The 6,559-nt window shown below is 31.7% G+C and overlaps 1 pseudogene; it reads right to left on the reverse strand.

Moving 5' to 3' along the window:
- Positions 1 to 4,624: 4,624 nt before the first annotated feature.
- On the reverse strand, positions 4,625 to 6,513 carry LOC116096612 (annotated as a pseudogene).
- Positions 6,514 to 6,559: the final 46 nt, after the last annotated feature.

Consider the following 6,559-nt stretch of genomic DNA (forward strand, 5'->3'; position numbering starts at 1 on the left):
TTCTTTTTTCTTTTTTCTTTTACATTATTTCTCTCTAGAATGGATAGCTGGCAGGTGACCCACTACCATAGCTCCCACTAGAAATCCTCATCTTCATTTCTTTCACTCAGAAATGTACATCTTTAGTTTAATTGCAAATTCTGCCAACTTCTCAGTAGCTCACATCCATCACTGAAGATAAGTCTTTTCTTGATGTTAAGGTAAAGTCTTGAAGCCAGTGTACGAACAGCATTGGTACTACCTTTTCTTTATCCTGTTCCAAATATTTATGCCCTGGAACACATCATTTTTGCCCCCATTAATTTTTCTGCCGACACACGCATGGCACTAAATATAAAAATGAATATCTATTTAAATATATTCAACTAACAATGAATGAACTCCAGTGTATTTGTTTTATCCCTAAAATTTCCTATTGATTTTTTTTCTGGCATCACTGAAGTTGAAATTAGATAGAATTGTCTACACTAAAGTAAATATTCAAAGTTTTCATTTTTGGATATATTTGATACATAATTACAAAGACTAAACTTTAGAAATATATCATATTTTGCTCTTAATTATGTGATAGAGACATGTAAAATAATTCAAATATATATATATATATATATATATATATATATATATATATATTGATCACCCTGCAAAAAACTCAAGTCTAAGTAAATTAAGTCCTCAATATAGTATGAGATACACTAACCCTAATAGTAGAAGAGATATTGGGGAACAGCCTTGAATGCATTGACATTAGAGGCAACTTCTTGAACATATCAGCTATAGCTTAGGCTAACATCAATATTTAATAAGTGACTTGTACAGGATTTCACATCCCTAGGTCAGATTTGCTTCTACATGTTTATGATATAACAAAATAGAGAAAAAGTTATAAAATAGATGAAAACAATTAGGCTGTTGTATTAAACATGAGTTTGAAATTCACTCATTTTAATTCACAAGAAATCTGGCTATGAACATCTTCAAATTTATAAAGGAATCCTTCTAAAAACATGAATGAAATAAGGAGAAACTTGTTTTAAAATGCCAAGGTGTAACAATATTTTCTTTATAATAGATGAACTATAGCTATATATGTTAACATATCATCACTGAAAATGGACGTCTTTGAATCAAGAAGAAATATTTATAATACCTTCTACATTTTAAAATTTAAACCACTTAAGTTTTATGATTGACCAAATGTTAACAATTATTATTTATTTAAAAAGCAAATTGCCAATATTAATGTTTATACTTTATTTTTATTTGTAATTAAGAAGTTCATCTTATAATCAAACATTAAATATACTGGAAAGAACTTACATTTGGTTTTTGATCAATTTCTCTGTAATACAAAGAGTACTATGTCTTAATTTATCTTGATAGCTTTGAAACTTAAGATATAATAGGTAGTCATCACTTGTTCCCTTCAGTATGCTTCTTTAACTGTAAGAATTCCTTCAGTTTTACTCTGCTTTATTAATGGATCAATGTACCTCACCATTAATTTCTTTTCATTTGGTATATTAGTTGGAATGATTCTTACTTTGTGATCACTTCAGTCACATCTACTTGATGAAGTACAAACACAAATTGTTCTTTCATAGGACACTTGGATGAAGTGACAGCTAATCAATGACTGACTTTGTCCTTACATCTTTAACTGTCAAGGATAACACATATCAATCAGTGAGAACTAACTTATCATCAGTTATAATTACCTTAGCATAATAGTCACTAGTGTCCTATAAGCTCCCAAACATTGAAGATAAGTAAGAATTAATGCCACGGAATGCTCAAGTTCATTGTCCTATATATTACCTTAATTAACAAAAAGAAATATTGAGTTAATTTTACCTCTCAGACCTATTCATTGATTTTTATATAAGCACTTTCTTGTCCTTGACATAGTAGTCAAGAGATTTTTAGCCTTTAATTATATCCATAGATTATAAAACATATACCAATCTAATTCATGGAATGATGTGAATTAAAACACCCTTGAGCCTTAAAATAATCATAAAAAAATGTTGCTTGCTATGTACTTGTACGGCCTTGAACAAGGTGTTTCTATTGTATAAACGTTTTTATGTTTCTTCTCTCATGATTAATAATTCAAGTAATGTTTAGCAGACCAAAAGTAAATATATATGTGAAGGCAAACAGCAAAGGTATTATTCAAAGAAGAAAAATGTTTGAATATGTAAAATTAAGCAAAACAGGTTATGTAACTCAGTATACTAAGTCCTTTTAAGGCTAGGAAATTGAATTTCAATATAAATAGCTAAAACAAGAGTAAAGTAAAACTGTGTCTTTTGTGTGTGTGTGTGTGCATGTATTTAATATATATATGTATATGTATATGTTTATATGTCTATATAAGATCTGTCAGATCATTTTCTTCTTATATCCAAATTGAATACATTATAATCTTAAATTTATATTTCATATACTTTGTTTATTTTGGAATTTTTCTTTATTAAGTTATTATGTGCTCTTTCTTGAAAATGGATACTTTAAAAGATAAGTAAATCATTTCCTTTTATGACAGTTTCAGAGTTGATGCACTCATCAGCACAAACTTATTTATGTAACTTCTTCAAGACAATATTTGAGCATTTTACAGCATTAAATATGAAATTTATATTGCTAACTTGCCTAACAGTCAGTATTACATGGGCTTTTGCAGGATAATTAGGATGTGTGGATGTGTGTATCAAAGAACAGAATTATAAGAAACTCTAGTTAATCACTCTAGTCTCCTAAAAAGCAGATAAATATGGTTCCTCTGACAAAGTAATTCTTTGGGGATCTTGTAATTTTTCAGATTGAATATAGTAAACTTGATCATGTGAAATCAACACTTGTTTAGAAAGAATTGTAATTTGGGATTGATTCAATGAATTATAAGTAACATATTTTACCCATAGATCAAAATGTATTCAGATGTTAGTAAAACAAAATGTCTTTAGCTGTTAGAGTAAGAAACTGGGAAAACAAAACTCTCTTGATTTAGATGAGACCAAATATCAAGCTGAGACATATTTCAGTGTTAGTACACTTTCTCAGCATACAAGAACACCTGAGTTTCATCTACAACACTGGAGAAAACAAAAGTTCGTTTGAAAATCACAACAAAAGGCAAAGAGCTAAGCTAATGACGACCTCTATAAGATAATGTGCCAAAAGCTCTAGCATGCATCTTGGCAGCTGATATAACTCTTGGGAGGCAGAAGGCAAGTAGACTACCACCCAGACAGTCAAAACCGAGGTTCATTCCCTGGAGACTATAGCGCATCCTGTCACCTCCTGAGATGAAAGGAGCATCATTCTTTCAAGCTCAAAGGGGCATCATTCTTTCATCTTGGCTCTTTTACCATGCTACATAAGGATTAACTCCACTGTTTCGACAGCAGATCAGCAGTCCTATCCAAGACTGAACTTCAAACAGGGGCATCTTTATGAATCTCATAAAGAACAATAAAGAATACAGACTTTAACACAGTTACTGTTTGTTGTATGGGTATGTGATGATTAGTAGCCCAGTTGAATTTTATGTATGGTTTAAGTCTATAGTTTGTTTTATTTTATTGTTATCTCCTTATGTTTTGCTTTTTAAAATCTACAATTCAGTATAGTTTCCCTACAAATTGATTTTTTATGAATACATAAAATATTATTCAATAACTTTAAGCTTCTATGTTTTAACCTTTATCTTACTTGTTTTTACCTTTATCTTAGTATTTTACGATTGTTCATAATTTTTCTACTCCTACAAGTCTTTTTCTCTATATCTTTATACTTATATGAACTGTCTATTATTTTTAATAACCCCATCCTACAGCCTTATTTATAAAATATTCTTTTCTTTGCTTCTTCAAATCCTTCCAAATTTCATTGCATACTTCCTGATACCTTATGCTGTAAAATGTCTACAAATCACCCACTTTCTTCTACTAGTTCTCCAATGCTCTATGTCTGAGACTAATATGGTCCCGAGTGTAAAACAAAATAGTCTTATATATCTAACAAGATACAACTATTGTGACTCCCCAGTAAATATCTGTAGAAAATACTAATCAGTGAAGAAAGCCTTCGAATAGAACTCACAGGAACTAAAACAAGCACGTATATGTATGGGAAGGGGGGAAGTTAAAGCAGGGAGTACCTCTAACACAAACAAATGATGCAAAAAATTCAACAGCAAAATCATAAACCATTGAGATAGGAGACAACAACACACTAGACTCATTCTCAATGTCCTACCCTCTAACAGAAGTCTGAACTACAAAGTTAGTTGCACTATTCAATTTCAATGAGAATTAATGGTCAAATAGAAGATTCAAATAAGGAGATTAACTAAAGAAATTTATTGAGACCTAAATAAATTAAATGAAGTTATGAATTTAATTTAAGAAAATGTGTAAAGTATGAAAGAAAACCTTGACAAGTTTGGGTATTTGATCAAAAATGAACAATCTATCAGTCCCCCAAGCCTCAGGGATTATTTTGAAAAAGGGACAGAAGAACTGTGGGAGCCAAAGAATAAAGGGAGGTACGATGTTGTACGATATAATAGATATGGCCCAGTTTTCCAATAATGAACACATAGCTCTAGTGATTATTTTTATGGAGTCTAAAAATAAAAGTATAGGAATATGAGAGTATAACAGTAAAGTCATTGGAGGAAAAGACTCAGCAAAAGAGGAATTGGAATGAGACTTTGTAGAAGAGGAAATGTAAAATCACAGTACATTATGTACAAGTATGATGTTGACAGAAAAAAATTTTAATATCTAAGAAAGCAACTAAAAAGATGGTTTAATTCTGCAAGAACAGCATGTAGTCGGTTTGATATCCAGTACCCATTACTATCTGTAATTCTGGTTTCAGGGAGTCATATATGACATTCTCCTTTGACATCCTCAGGCACTGGGCACTTGTGCTGCACTTATAACATACATGGAAAATGCTCATACTCAGACAGTAAATGCCTCTCCAACTCCATAAAATGGATATCATAGTTTTATTTTGAAAAAAAATACTGATGCAATGCAACCCTCGAAAAATCTCCAAAGACTTTCACTGAACTAGGAACATTAATTCTAACATTTCTGTGAAAACACAAAACACCATGACAGTCAGCATCATCCTTAGCAGAAAGAACATTATTAGAAGTATCATGATTATTGATACACAACAGATCGATAGTGGCAAAGTGACCCATTTTTCATACAGAGCAAACTAAACAAATGAAGTAAACAAATAAAATAAATCCACAAAGCTTATCCAACTAATCTTTGACAAGGGTCTCAAAATCATGTGTGAAGAGAAAAAATGTCTTTTCAACAAATAGTTCTGACAAAAATGGATATTCATCTGTAAAACATTGAAATTTTATCCATATTTCTCATGTTGCAGTAATCAAGACATTTTGAGTGTTTTTTTAAAACTTTGATAAGTAAGAATGTAGGTTAATTTGGAGGTCTTCATTATTTAAGTTTATATACAACTGGCAATTACATATTTCTGCCTTTAAAGAATAATAGGAACTGCCATTTGATAATTTCTATTACTTTTACTTATAAAATCACACATTTATTTCCAAATATTCTTTGCCCTCAGAAATTTATAGGCAATACATAAAATGCATGTGTTATCAACTAAGAGTAATCATACTTGAAGATATACCACACAAATATGGATTATCTCTTCTTAAACTATGTTCTAGCTTTCTTGTGTCTATAAAATAGGTGTCATAATTTCTTGTTCAAATATATACTACAAATGTATTATATTTATATAATTCTTATTTCTTGAGCTATATAATATGTATTGATTTAAAACATCATAATATGTATGTTTGCTCATGTGGAACAACCACTAGAGATATAATTTTATTTATGTACTTTTCCTTTTTCCCCCAACATCAAAATATATTTATTAATAGTAACATCTAGGATTACTTTTCTGTATAGACAGATAGCCCTTTGGCCTCTGGCATGTTCGAACTTCTGGCCCTTGGAGTGGACATAGTGTTTGTTGTGGCTGTGTGGAGTTCCTGGAGCATTGCCAAAATGCTAATATATCTCTGGGCCCTTCAAGGACCAGGCTGGAATGCAGTGTCTTGGCCCTTGGGAGACCAGCAGGGATAGCTGGTTGAAGGTGTGGATTTTATTACCAGCCTTGAGGATACAGCCTTGAGGTCAGCCACTCACCCACAGTGCACATACCTTCAGCTTGGCCATTGCCAAAATCCATACATTGTCTCGTACAGTTCCCACAAACATAGCTATTTTGTTTTCCCGGTCAAAAAGCTTCATTTTTCAGATTATCTGCGACAGGGACAGAGATGGCTACTTAGTGCGACTCATAAATAACTTTTTCTGCAAAATCTGATTGAAGTAAGAGTTGGTCCCTCTACAGCATGACTAGCAGCCACAGGTAGAAGTCCTCTTGGCTTTTGGGATCCTTGTACTGAACCATTCAGACATTGTGAGGAATGTTGACATCCATGATGGCTCCTGCACAGCCAGGATCAGAAAGATGTAACTCTACTACT

Source organism: Mastomys coucha, unplaced genomic scaffold (genome assembly GCF_008632895.1).
Source record: "Mastomys coucha isolate ucsf_1 unplaced genomic scaffold, UCSF_Mcou_1 pScaffold1, whole genome shotgun sequence".
Classification (NCBI taxonomy): Eukaryota; Metazoa; Chordata; class Mammalia; order Rodentia; family Muridae; genus Mastomys; species Mastomys coucha.